Raw genomic sequence first — 14,428 nt, forward strand, 5'->3', positions numbered from 1 at the left:
GGTAAGCACCATGGACACGTATGTGTCCGCTAAAGTGAAAACTCCTCCGCAGCCATGCACTTCCACTCCCGAACCTCCCCGAGCAAAACTGGCAGACTCTCCCGAAAATCAAGCTCAAGTGCTGGAGGCAATTGCATCACTGTGCGTATTTATAGTTTGCAGAATCGGGGAGTTCAAATCCGAGCTACAACTCATGCGCCAGGATGCCCGCAACCTGACAGAAAGAGTAACCACCGCCGAATCAACCATAAAGGAGACGTCGGGAGATACAGCGGAGCTGAAAGCTAAGGTTCTGGACCTAGAACGGAAGGTGCTCACACTCGAGGCCAGGGCTGAGGAGGCCGAGGGCCGGGCCAGACGCGCCAACATCAGAATACTGGAGATAGCGGAGGGAAGTGAGGGCCCGAACCCGACGGCCTATATAGAATCCCTGATACAACAGGAGGTGGGCGCTGGAAGGCTGACGCAAGGATTTTCGATTGAAAGGGCGCACAGATCACTACAGAAGAGACGCCCGCCCGGTTCACGCCCTCGCCCTATAATTGCTAAAGTACTCAACTTCCAGGACAGAGAGACCATCCTCCGGCACTCCAGAGAGGAGGGCCCCATTGAACGCGGGAGCTCGAAGATCACAATCTACCCCGATTATACCCCGAAAGTCCAACGGGAGAGGAACTCATTTGTGCCGATTAAAGCCCGACTCAGGCAACTGAACCTGAAGTATATGTTGCTATACCCCTCCAGACTGAAAGTGATCCACAAGGGGAGGGCGATCTTCTTGGAATCCCCCGGCAGCTGCAACCATGTGGCTAGAAGACAACAATCTAGCCGCAGACAAGGATCCTCAACCCACTGAAAATTGAAGAATCCCCTGGACGAAGCCATGACTCATAAACCCAACTCGGACGTAAGGCAAATGACCTAAGAGAAGGTAAAATCACCCAACAGTTAGCAACGAAGATGCGGCCCTCCCTCGGCCCACGCCAAGCACAGAGCCCTACCCCCCACAAACAGTACAGGACAGGCCAGTTGCCTGACCGACCTCCCTCGTGCCCGACACCCGGATGGGTCCTGACAGTACGAGAGCGCCTGAGCACCAGCAAGACCTTGTCATTGCTGGGCGCACCAGTTACAGTTTTGTTAATTGTTTTTGTTCACACCACAGTCCTCGAATTATCAGCAGAGCGGAAACATGGGACCGGAGGCCCTTGGGGGCTGCGGAAGAGAAAACACCAGAACCCAGAGGAAAAGCCTCCCCACCTGGAGAATGGCCGCCCCGTGAAAACGGGGGCGACCGGAAAGATGAAACCAAGACACAAGCCCAATAGCACTCCAACTTAAGGTGATGACGTGGAATGTGAGGGGCATGGGCACGTACCTGAGAAGGAACCGGATCCACTCCTACCTGCGCAGGAAAAAGGTGTCGGTAGCGATGCTTCAGGAAACCCACCTCACGGAAGAAACCATGGCCAAATTATCCGAAAGATGGGGAGGGATAGGGAAAGGGGCGCCATACTCCAAATTCGCCAGAGGAGTGTTTACGTGGGTGAGCCCGACTGTGCCCTTCCACCTACTGGGCTATGAAGCCGACAAAGAGGGCAGGTACCTAATAATATGGAGTACCATTGAATCCACGCCAGTCTGCCTGGTGAACTCATACTTTCCGCAACACGGAATACCCTCACACCTCGAAATGCTCAGTGCCAAAATGATTCCTCGGAGAGAGAGTGCCTTCATATGGGGTGGCGACTTCAACTCGATTCAGGAACGGAGCTGTGAACAGATCAGACCCCCCCCCCCCCCCCCCCCGTCTCTCAAATAGCCCTGCATCTAACGCGCTAAACACCGCAATAGAACAGCTCGACCTAGTGGACATCTGGAGGGAACAACACCGCACCGAGAGGTGCTATTCTTATTATTCTGCCCCGCACAAGATCCACACGAGAATAGACTATCTGTACATAGATAGTGAGCTGGCTCAACAAGTGGACGACACATTGTACCTAGGCAGAACCATATCCGATCACTCACCGCTGATCATGCAATGGGCTCCTAGAGGACCCAGACCGCCAATCCCACTATGGAGAATGCCACCCGCAGCACTCACAGACCACGCATTTAAGGAGGAACTTGGTACCAAACTTGAGGAATACCTAGACATTAACACAGGCTCAATGTCAAGCTGGAGCACACTATGGGAGGCCATGAAGGTTGTAACAAGGGGAGAAGTTATATCAGGTGCTGGTGGCATCCGTAAGCACCTCAAGCTGGAACTGGAGGAACTGGAGAACAAGATCACGCACCTGGAATCCGAAATCAACATCATACCGAACGCCGAAACAGAACTGAAGGGCACCCGGGAGGAGTGCCTTTTGGCCTGGAATAGACTGTCCAAATTCGACTACACGACCTACATAGCCAGAGCGCACAAAGAAGCAGATAAACCTGGTAGAATGTTGGCCTGGCTATGCAAGCGCGAGTTCCCAAGACACCTCCCAACTGAAATAACTGATGAAAGGGGGATAACCCACAGGACGCAGCAAGACATTAACTCAGCATTTGCGGCCTTCTACTCCAGATTGTACGCCCACGACACCAAAATACCAGTGGAGGACATAAAGGCCGCACTGGCCGAGACTGAGCTCCCAAGACTGACTGAGGCCCAAAGAGAGTTACTGGACGCTGAAATCACTACAGAGGACGTGACGGACGCGATTAAATCGCTGACCACCTGCAAGACCCCCGGGAGCGATGGGCTTCCGCCAGAATTCTACAAAGCGTATGAAGCGACCCTTGCCCCGACACTCCACAAGGTGTATATGGAGGCATACGAAAACAGAAACTTACCCAACTCCATGAAAGAGACAATTATCATCCCTATACTCAAACCCAACAAACCTGCCGACAACTGTGAATCATACCGCCCAATCGCCATGCTAAACTATGACTGCAAGATCCTGACCACAATCCTGGCTAAGAGGCTGACGAGGGTGATAGGAACCCTTATTCATGAGGACCAGAATGGTTTTGTGCCAGGACGCAACACCACCGCAAACCTGAGGAGGCTCCAACACATCATGGCAGAGACCTATGATCGAGACGAGGACCTAGCAGTACTCTCCTTGGATGCTATAAAAGCCTTCGATTCCATCTACTGGGAGTGGCTGATCGAAGCGCTAAAAGAATTCGGCTTTGGCGAGAGCTTTGTAAAGTGGGTCGAGGTATTGTATAATACACCGACAGCGAGAGTGAAGACTGGGAAGACGGTGTCCGAAGCCTGGCCGATACAGCGGGGCACGCGGCAAGGATGCCCGTTATCCCCGATGTTATACATACTGGGCCTGGAGCCAGTGGCTGCCTATTTCAGGAAACAACACTTCGACGCGGGCATTGGGCTGGGCAGTGATCATGCCATAATATCCATGTATGCGGATGACGTCCTCCTGTATCTGAATAACCCCCAGCTCAATGCACAAGTCGCGTTGGACATCCTCGACAACTATGCCCGATACTCTGGGATAACATTTAGCAAACTAAAGCCGTGTGCGTTCCCACTGGCCAGACTCAGGGGTCTGGATAAGCCCGACCTCCCAGACGTCGGGATACAATGGCAACCAGAGCAGTTAAAATACCTGGGAATCGAAGTGCGTCATACCCCAGCGCTCACGCACGAACACAACACGGAAAAAGCAGTAAGAGCCCTCCGCAAATCTATGAACTTCTGGTCGAAGTTACCACTGGCAGTAATGGGAAGAGCAGCAATAGTCAAGATGATAGTTCTCCCCCGTTTCTTATATCACTTCACGAATGTATGCTTCTACATCAGACCTCCCTTCTTCAAAAAACTAGACTCTCTAATCAAGGACTTCATATGGGGGTCGCCCAGACGCAAGATCTCTTTGCCTACACTCACGCTCCCGTACAAAGAAGGTGGGATACAACTACCCGATCTGCAAAGGTACTACCTAGCCACGCAACGAAATGGCTCTCTGACGACCTGTCAGCTGAAGTGGGGCTCCTGCGACATCCGACCCCCAAGCTATTCCCTAAAGAAATGCTTTGGAACCCGACGAAACAAACTTCTGGAGTCCCCATGATTGTTACCCTGGGCAGGCAGATATGGGCCAGAATTGGCTTCCTTCGACAACTGAAACACCCCTACAATCCCAATACCCCCATCCTGGCGGATGTATGCAAAACTCAGGCAGACTTAGCGACAGCTAGGAAATGGGAGAGAGCCGGAATTTATACATGGGGAAATCTGTTTGAAGACGGCACGTTCAGAGAACTCTAATCGCTACAAGCTAATGAAGGCATCTCGAACACCCAGTTCCTGTGGTACCACCGCCTCAAACGGACAGCCAGGGCACAGTGGCCCGTCTGGCCAGGAGAACCCCCACCGGACCCCATCCTTCAGGAGATGTACAATTTAGCAGACGGTTGGAAGCCGGTCTCCCGCTTGTACACAAACTAAATGATAGACCCAATCCAAAAAGCGCGTCCCTGAGACAAAAATGGGAATCCGAATTAGGGACCACACTGACAGTGAATGGGAGCGAATACTACTCTACCCCAAAGAGGTGTCGAGGAACATTAGATTTAGAACATACATGACCCCATTAAGAGTTGCTACCTTTAACAAACAAGCACCGCCGAACTGCCCCTGGTGCGGAAATGACAAAGCGGACATGATCCACATGTTTTGGATCTGCACCAAAACAGCGAAATTCTGGTCCATGGTGGAAAGTACCTGCACCGAAGCGGGACTCACGAGATATGAGTGGAACCCAAAGGAATGCTTACTGGGAGCCCATCCCAGACTCAGCAAACACAAACACCTGGTCAAACTAATGGACCTAGCCTGCATCCTCACAAAAAGGTCCATAGCAATGGCATGGAAATCACCAAGGGGCCCGAGGCACGGACGTTGGCTTAAGGACCTGGAAAAGTGGACGGAGGCAGAGACCAGGGCCTGACAGGATGGAATCCACTCAAACGATGACGACTCCAACGACACCCTAGACTCATGGAAGGCCCTGGTGCGTGACATCCAATATGCCTCGGACCACAAACCCCCCTGAGCTTTCACCCTTAGTAGAGACTTGCCTGTGACTTACCCCCAAGAATGGTCAACCTGAAAACCCAGCCCCCGTGACCTTGGGTGCGCCGCATACCAGCCCCTCTCCCCCGCTACAATTACGAACAACATAATGAGCTATGAAGACTGTGGTAGTTAATTAGTTCTAGTTTGTTTGTTATGTTACAGTTTGATGGTTGTGATGCATTTATATAAATGCCAATAAAATACTTTAAAAAAAAAAATAAGAGGTATCAAAAGCATTTAATGCTATACTGATAAGTAAACAGATGGAAATTGCACAGAACAGTAATAGTATAAACCGCCAAGCGGAAAAGATATCATTGTTAAAAGTTAATTCTGATTCATACAAAAGAAAAACTGAGACAAAAGTGAGGTACATACAAGGTAAGGTATAAGAAGGGGAAACATTGAAATAGTTGTTGATCAAGATTGGTTGAAAGACATTGATTGATACAAAGAACAGATACAGGCATGCTTGTAAAGGTCATAACAAAAAGCAATAGAGCCAGAGACCACAACCCAGCTCGACAAATCTGCACCAGCATAGGCAGATAAAGTATGACAAAGAAAAGGATGACACAAGAATAAGAAGAAATATACTATTGTAGATGTAAGGGAGGTTAGCAAGGTGAATGCTTATTAACTGAGGTATAGGAATGCATGCTAGATGTCATCCACTTAAGACATTCATTTTGAATCAGATAGATGGTTTGAATCCACATGAATTGGAGATCTGGATTTAGCTCTAGATTTATCCTGGGAGACTAGCAAAGAGCTTGCAGAAATCAGCTCTGCCTTGATGGCATTCATTTCCCAATTTTGCTTTTAGCTCTCTTAAATTGAGGAAGAGTGTTGATGGTCTGCAGTGGATAGGGTACTTGCTGACAATGAAGCAATATATGATTCAGAAGTTTCCAGACTAGGGACTGAACAAAATTGAATAGATCATCAGGTTTCACATGGTTTTGGTGGAGCCATTAGTATTAGTAATCTTTTCCAGGATCAAGAAGGCCAAGTCTCAAACCAAGTTTTTTCAGCATTGGTCTGAGATCTAGAAAAGAATTCCTCTTAATTTATGTTTCTTTGGAGAATCAGGAGCCACGTATATTTTCAAGGCTGCAAATACAATGGGGTGTTTTTTTTTTTTTAAGCTTTGGCCAGAACTTGCCAGGCCTGTTGATGGCGAGTAAAGCAGCCAATAAAAGGCCTAGGCAAAGCATTAGCACAGGACAAGCAAGGTCTCATCCTATGTGCTCTTTGTCATTCTAAAGGCGGAGAAATTGTCAACTCTAAGGCTTTAGTAATCCAAGCTTCCATAAATTGAATTGGATTGTCATTCTCCATTCTCTCAGGTATTCCATAAAAGCGCACATTATCCCTTCAGTTATACATTTCCAGTTATTTCTGTCATATTTGCATATTTTCCATACCTTCAACTCTGTCTTCTACAGAGGAGATACGATCTTCTGCTTCATCCAGCTTACTAGAAAAGGCCTTGAAGACTTTTTGAAAAGAAATAAACTCTTATTGTATGGCCAACGTATGATGATCTAGTGAAATAATGGATGTACTAATGTTGGATAATTTCTGCAACATGTTTTCCACATTTGGTTCTAACGAAGATTTATCAGTGACCCCTCCCTTTTTGGAAGTGTCTTTTTGTACATTTATCCATTTCTGAGGCAGGAAAAACACAGAAGATGGTAAACAGAATGTCAATGTGGCTAAAGAACAAGTAGGTAGCGGGTAAATCCTATTATGTTAGCATTTAAAAGTGCAAATTGATAAATAGCCCAGTACTAGCATCCAACACCGCAGATTAGCAGTTAAACGAGTGCTGAGCAGTGAATCACCAAAGTTCCGTCAACCGTCATTATGTTGCAACACTTTGTAGATAAGGAAATGGGCACACTCCAGATATGCGAGAGCTAAGCAGAAAACGAAAGGAATAAATAAATGCGAGCACCATAATTAACTAACTGCAGTCTGCAATGCGTCCTAGTTTGCAGCATGCTTCTAGTTACCAACACCACCATTATGTTGTCGGCATCTATGCCGCGGAAATTCAGCTATGTAGGGTCGCTGAAGAAAGCGAATTCATTCATCATGCTGTGGAAGCAAATACAACAGTTATTACGCGTCGAATGCTGTAAACTGTTCAGTGAACAGAGCATTGAAGCTAAGCCACCATCTTGCGGGGTGCTGGCCACGCCCGTCTCAGTTCTTTTTGATCAAAAACAATTACCACTAAAGCAAGCCTTAACTGTGCAAATAATATTCTGTTTTCGCCTTCCTTCATGTAGATCCAAGTGTAAGGTTTGCTTTGTTTTTTACTCTGCTTTTGGGTTCGCGCAATAGGTTTATTTACATTTTGCGTCTTTGGACCTGCTGCATGTTTATCTGCCAAGTCTCAAGTCTTAAACCTATGTTCCGTGGAGCTGTTTAATAGCCTATTATTTCCTGCAGGTACTTGCGACAGCTCAAGTGATCCACTACGCCTTGTCTGCTTTCATTCATTTAGCATTGCTGGCCAGCTTACCTTTTCTCCAGTTTCTTCTAGCTCTTCATTTCTCTGCCCATGGTTAGGATTTTTTCCAAAATTGCATTTACTTGCAAGTCTGCTTGTTTCATTTACTGCACATCCTCAGGAGGTACTATTGTACTAGTCACATTCAGTAATTAGATAGGATCCTGGTAATACTGCCTTGTAGCCCCAGTTGCACTTTCGTTCTCAGCGACATTTTTCCCAGGATTACTCCCAGGAAGTGTTAGTCCCAAACCATTGAAGACATTCAAGAAAATATCTTTAGGCTTATAACAAATGTGGAGTACTTTGCACCCGGACTAGAGATCGCCTTCTGAACCAGATCGGTTATCAGCGAACCTTCAAAATAAAATCTGATTGCATATCCTTCTAAATTCTTGAAAATTATTCGCCTTTTGGAAACACTTTTTATTGTTTTGCATTGGAGACAAAATAAGAACAACCCAACACAAAATAAAAACATAATACGATCGGATGACACTGAGGTACAAAAAGAATAGGCCAGGAGGGTTACCATCAATATAAAAGCTGTCCAGAAACAATGCAAATAATTTCCCTTTGAAAAGGCCTTTTAAAAATGCTTTATGCCGTTACTATTTGTTTAGTTTGAACCTTTTTGCATTTTCAATAGAGGTTTGAAACGAGCATCAAATATACTACTTGTAAGTAACTATCTCCAAGTTCAAAATCTGTTTTTTGCATTTTTGCAAAGTAGAGAAATAGCAGGCACTTGCAAGTTCTATTTATCAATGACCGGTGAGTGCCCGTCATATTATTTCGGTGTAATGCGAGTTCCCCTAAAAGCTTTCAAGGAGTTCAAATATGCTTTAATATGCATCCGTTTTAAATGCACACAATGGTCTAAATTTCATCAGCAATAACGGTTTAGCAAGTGGGCCCACTTTATATATTATATTCTAAGGTTTGTACAAAGAAAGGCTTGACACTGTCAGTCTGTTTTAAATTAACACAACGCCCACGTTTGTACAGCTTTTATTGGACGTGCTGAAAATGTCATGCAGAGATGGAACATTGCTTTAGCTGTCCAAGCCCCATACAGCTCTTCATCAGATGGCTTCACAGAGTGAAAGGAGAGTGTCATAACGTGCTGGGTGGTACTGGCACTGTGGAAGCTAGATTGGGTGGAATGTTGAATGGAGCGTTGTGTGCAGAGGTTCCATAGTGTCAGTTGGAGATAGAGTGAGCTGGGTGGATAGGCCAGTGTTAATTCTTCCTTTGTACTCGTAAACTTACCTGTACAATGGCACAATAAATTACAAGTAACTTACCTGGTTCCTGCGTGCTGTCCGATAGTAGAACCCCACCTTAGTTACTTCACTGGCGACGAGGATCTGTTTGCCAGCACCAGGAGCTGCTGTGGGGGAGCAATGGACGGAAGACACTGCCCCCAGAAATTCCCATCCTCCAGCTACTCGATTCAGGGTACCTCGCTGGCTGGGCGGTGCAAGGCGGCGTCCTCAGGCAGGGAACAGGACTGAAGGAGGCCCTGAGGAGGATGTGCTTCGCCAAGGGGCACAGCAAGGGGCTGGTGCTGTATCTGTACTGCGCCAGAAGTGTTGTCAGGCGGACATAGCCCTGGAGGTGTGTGCCCTTAGCACTAGGGCACAGCAGTGGGCCGGGCGGCGCAGTAATAGGATTCCGTGGCCGGTTGGCGTAACAGGAGGCCTGTGACAGGGGGGAGCTGCAGGCTGGGCGGCGCTGCCAGTTGTCCAGGGAAGGACGTATCCAGGCCGGGTGGCACCTTGGGTGTTGTTGAGGTGGCGGTCCAGGAAGTCTGTGGTGGAGTCGTGGGTGACTGGGCAGCATAGTTGCCGCGGTGAGGAGGGACTGCCAACAAGGCCCAACATTGGACCGATTACGTATGTCCTGGCGGTGCGGGTGAAGGACTAGGGAACGGAGTACCGGTTATTCCTCCGTGGAGGTATTCGTCTTGCTGTGGGCCGGGTGGCGCAGCAACAGAATGTCAGGGGAGAAGGCCGGTATCAGTGGCAGTGGTGTTTCTTCTTGGGAGCCGGTGGCTACAGTGAGGGCGTTGGCGGTGCTGGAGGTGGCGTTCCAGCAGAGTAAACTAGTACGCCAAGTCGTTTTGGAGTGTAGCGTGCCTCCCAAGTGTGATCGTTTTGCTCCGGATTGGGAGAGAGCAGCAGCTGGGGGTCAAGGATCACAAAGCTAACCGACGGAGGCAGCAGGGCTACTAGCAGGTGCAGCTAGCTCATTTGGGACATCTGCAGAGGCAGCCGCACAAGTGAAATGAACGGTAGATCCTGGAGTTGCCTGTGGTTTGGAGCATAGCTTGCCTTTTGAGCGTGATCTTTCTGCTCTGGGTTGGGAAAGAGCAGCAACTGGGGGTCAAGGGTCACAAAGCAAACCGACAAAGGCCGCAGGGCTTGTAGCAAGTGCAGCTGGCTCATTTGGGACATTGGCAGAGATAGCGGCACCAGCGACAGGAACGGTTGGTCCCGGAGTTGCCCTGGGGAAGGACAATCAAGTGCATGGAGCCAAGAGACGGCGTGCGGTTTTTGTGCATGGCGGTGGTGCAAATTTTGGCTGTTATTCTGGAATTACCATGGAGAATAAACTGTGTTTCATCTGCTCTGTGGGGGTGAAGCTCCCTGAAGATTTTTGTGGCGAGTGTTGCAGCGTGGTGGGGAATTTGAGGGAGCTTGACCCTGATCTTTGGGGTTTCGATGTTCGGATGAGGACACTCACTTTGTCTGAAGACTGACACAGGTAGGTGTTGGGGAGGCCAGTTATTTTACTGTTGTGTTGGTAGTGTTGTGGCCTCTGGGTAGTAGTTTTGTAATGGGGTGGACATGGGTTGATGTTGTTTGGGCCAGTAGCCTAACTGAGTGTACACGAGGTGGCCCGGGTACCCCTTTTGGTGTTCATTATGTCGGATGAGGTTACGTTCGGATGTGTTTGTTAAAATGCATTTTCCTTCCTAGGGGGAATTTGAACTTGTGGGTGTGGGGTGGTATCTGGTGGCACACTCATTGTGTTGATGTAGTGCATTCAGTGTATTTTCTGGGACATTGTCACCTGCGGGTGCCACTGGGACATGTGGGAGCGGTGCGTACTTCATCAGGGGGGACAGTAGTGTTATTTTGTTTCATGTTAATTGGTGTTTCTTTTACAGGTGGGCATTCTGGACATGGACATGCAGCTGGGGTGGTTAGGATATTGCTACAGGATGTTGCTACAGTCCCAAGGTGTTTCTGCATATATATGTATGTATGTATTTTGTTTGTTATTTGTTTACGATGGTTTTCTGGTGGTGGAGGTGTGCGAGTGGCTGGGTGACATTTGGTGCTGGTTACGGTCGGTGGTGCTTGTGTGTGTATGTGTGTTGTGTAGTTGGTGTTGGGGCTGTTGATCACAGCCAGGGTTTAGTCTGTGTTACAGTTTATCCGTGGCTGTTGGTTACAGCAGGTTTGGGGCTGTTGGGTACAACTAGGGTTTTGCTTGATGGTTACAGCCAGTCGGGGGTACTGTTGATTACAGTCTGGGCATTTGGTACAGGGCCGTGGTGGGGTGCATGGCACCGGTTGACTGTTGGTTACAGTTGGGGCATTTGTTGACTGTTGGTTGCAGTCGGGGCATTTGGTATAGGGCAGTGTGAGTTGCATTGTACCGGATGACTGTTGGTTACAGTCAGGGCATTTGGTATAGGACCTTGTGAGGTGCATTGTAGCGGTTGACTGTTGGTTACAGTCGGGGCGTTTGGTATAGGGCCGTGTGAGGTGCATTGTATCGGTTGACTGTTAGTTACAGTCGTGGCATTTGGTATAGGGCCGTGTGAGGTGCATGGTACCGGTTGACTGTTGGTTACAGTTGGGGCATTTGGTACAGGGCAGTGTGAGGTGCATGGTACCGGTTGACTGTTGGTTACAGTTGCAAATTTGGTCACTATTGTATGGGTTTTTGGGTTAAGTGTGGTGCATGGCAGGAGGGTCGTTTTTACAGGGGCCTGTAGGTCGGTGTTGATCTTAGTAAGGGTCATGTTAGGTATGGGATCAGTGCAGTGTACTCAAGGTTGTGAGCCATATCAGGATGCCAGGTGAGGTGCTTTTGTGGAGTTGGTTTGAGTGTTGCAGAATGTGTTCGAGGGGTTGGTGTAGTGTGGAGTACCTTGTAGTGTGAATGCAGTGTGTGGTTTGGTGTTTTAGGGCTGTGTCTACAGCGGGATGTCATGTGAGGTGCATGCGATTAGTGCAGTGTGTTTAGGGCTGTGTTCTCCAGGGTTGTGGAGTGAGCAGCGGTTCTACTCGGAGCAATGGTTAAAGGATAGTTCCGGGACTTTTTTTTTTTATTGTTCCTACGGTTCGGCCATGTGTTTTTAAGCATAAATCGGTAGATCGTAGAAAACTTTCCTATGGACCTTACCCGACTTTTCGTCCATTAACGCACTCGAAATCAGCCGCCATTTTGTGATAATCCTATCATTTCCCCCCATCGACCTGGCTCACCTGTGTTTGCGGCACTAAATCATATCCCCCGCCCCTGAAACAGACTTTATCAAAACATTCATATTCCCCGCCTCTATCCGTGACCTGACTGTGCTGCGTAGGCAAACGCGCCCAGGCGTCTTCTACGCGACTCCACACAGAACCCGGAAACCAACACAGATCAGCTCACAACACAGCGCGCCACAATTCGGAATATGAAACTGTACTTTTAATTCAAACCGCAAGATTGTAAATTTGGTAAAGTACATTTATTTGACATCAAATGTTTAGAGAATATTCAGCGATTTGCATTTTTCTTTGCTCTCGATCCAAAATAGTTCGTCTTGAGGCAAGCAATGTTCGTGTGCAGTACACAGGGTGTTGGTTTACGATAAAATAAGCTCTTCGGTCGCACTGATAATCGCATGGCTGTTCCAACAACGAGGCACTAGGCCACCACAACGGTATGTATGTTGCATCTAGCCATTAGTACCGCGTAAGGGCATACTTGTACTTGGCGATCGTCCCATAATGGTAACGTTGTTCACGTGGAGAAGCAACTGGCGGTTGTAAAAGCCATCCGCCGGTGTCTGGTACTCGTGACACATACAATAATGAAGGATGTACCTGTTTTAAAAACATAAAAAATGAAATTAGTCTCACCATCAGATCTTTATTAAAATTATTCATTTTATATATTAGGTCGGGAAATTATTTCATAGCTAGGACAGTGCAACTGGGTATTATACGTCATTTCCAGTAACCCACCCCCTCTCCTCCGCCTTTTTCAGAGCCGCCTGAGCGCCAGTGGACCACTTCGTCACTGATATGATATAATATGGCATTTGCAACGCGCCTATACACAAGTGTTTCAAGGCGTGGCGAGGCAGGGAGGGGGGGGGAACAAGGAGAAGACAGACAACAATCCTACTAGGCCAGGTGTCATTCAGATCGCGCAAGTGCAGGGGTAGGGGGAAGGTAAAAGTGCAAGGGGAAGGGGAGGGGGGAAGTGGAGTACAAGGTAAGTAGCATAAAATAATAAATACATAGGGCCAGCTGGTGGCGAGTGCAAGGTAAGTGCAGAACAAGTGCTGGGAAGGGGGGTTATGCCACATAGAACGAACAAGTACAACTTAACCCGTCTTTAAAGCTACTGTATAGTAATTAAATTGCGGTATAAACTCATCTAAAGAGTTACTTACATTATATTTGCATTTTCCATTGTGTCTGTGCGTAGGGCAGCCCCGAAATACCACTCCTTCTATGCCGACGTTATTTCTTCTAATGAACGAACATTAAATGGCTTTCGTTTCTGAAATTATATTCATTATCGTTTACGTTATTGCACCACACCCCCAAAAAGAAGTCTTTCGGGATGGTCCCGGCCTGTCAAGGTCAAATAACAATAGAACCTTATACTGAGTCGTGGGCCATTCCGGCACCCGAGCAAAAAATCAAAGCAGCTGAACTTCACTTTGAACGAGCACACATTCCTAGTTAGCTACATTCAGTGTAAGGCCATCTCACAGGACTTGAAATTTACACTCCATCTTTGCATTTTGTCTGCGTGCATTTGCAGCCCCAGAGAACCATAAATACGGAGACATTCTATATTTTTTGAAAAATGATTTATATTACTGTTTGGTTTAATTTAATGCGCAAATGAACAAGGTTGGATAGAAACATTGCATGTACACTGAGCAATCACTTTTATTTACACATTACATAGATACACATATTCAATGGGCCTGCAACATGAGGAGACTCGAGAGAACAGACAATCAAATTACAATCATTTAAACCGTGATGTGTATTTCTCAATGAGCTCTGCTTTAGGTGGACATGGAACAGAGGCAATGTTGGGTGGCAATGCAGTTGTCCCCTGCACAGGTTCGTTCACAACTCCATGTATGTGCCTATCTAGGACATCAACAATAAGTCTCTCAATAAACTCATATTGCATATCCTGAAACACTGGTTTGATCACCCATTGTTTACTTCTTTTAGTGAAGGCCTTATTGTAGCGAAGCGTCCCTAAAGTTCCGGTCGTCCTACTTTGTTGACGGCCAACATTATGGTTATGTGCCAAGACCGCTAGAAGAGTCCGATTTATCATGCCCTCCATGCCAAAATGCAATCGTTTTGGCCTGTACTTTAGGCACATATTGTGGAACACCTCCAAATCGCCTGTGTGGCAGAATTCCGTGAGTCCCCTCAAATCTCTTGTTATAGTTTTATCAAATACAATCTTTTCAATGGCTTTGTGAGTGGGTGATGAAGGAATCAACCACTTCTTCTTCCGTGCCTCCTCTGTGG

The 14,428-nt window shown here is 47.4% G+C and overlaps 1 protein-coding gene across 1 annotated transcript in view; it reads right to left on the bottom strand.

The window, feature by feature from the left end:
• Nucleotides 1-14,428, bottom strand: part of ETFA (electron transfer flavoprotein subunit alpha) — a 1,125,730-nt gene that overhangs the window by 1,041,275 nt on the left and 70,027 nt on the right. The window lies entirely within an intron of this gene.

The sequence above is a fragment of the Ambystoma mexicanum genome, chromosome 11, assembly GCF_040938575.1.
Source record: "Ambystoma mexicanum isolate Mex_15411 chromosome 11, UKY_AmexF1_1, whole genome shotgun sequence".
Taxonomy (NCBI): Eukaryota; Metazoa; Chordata; class Amphibia; order Caudata; family Ambystomatidae; genus Ambystoma; species Ambystoma mexicanum.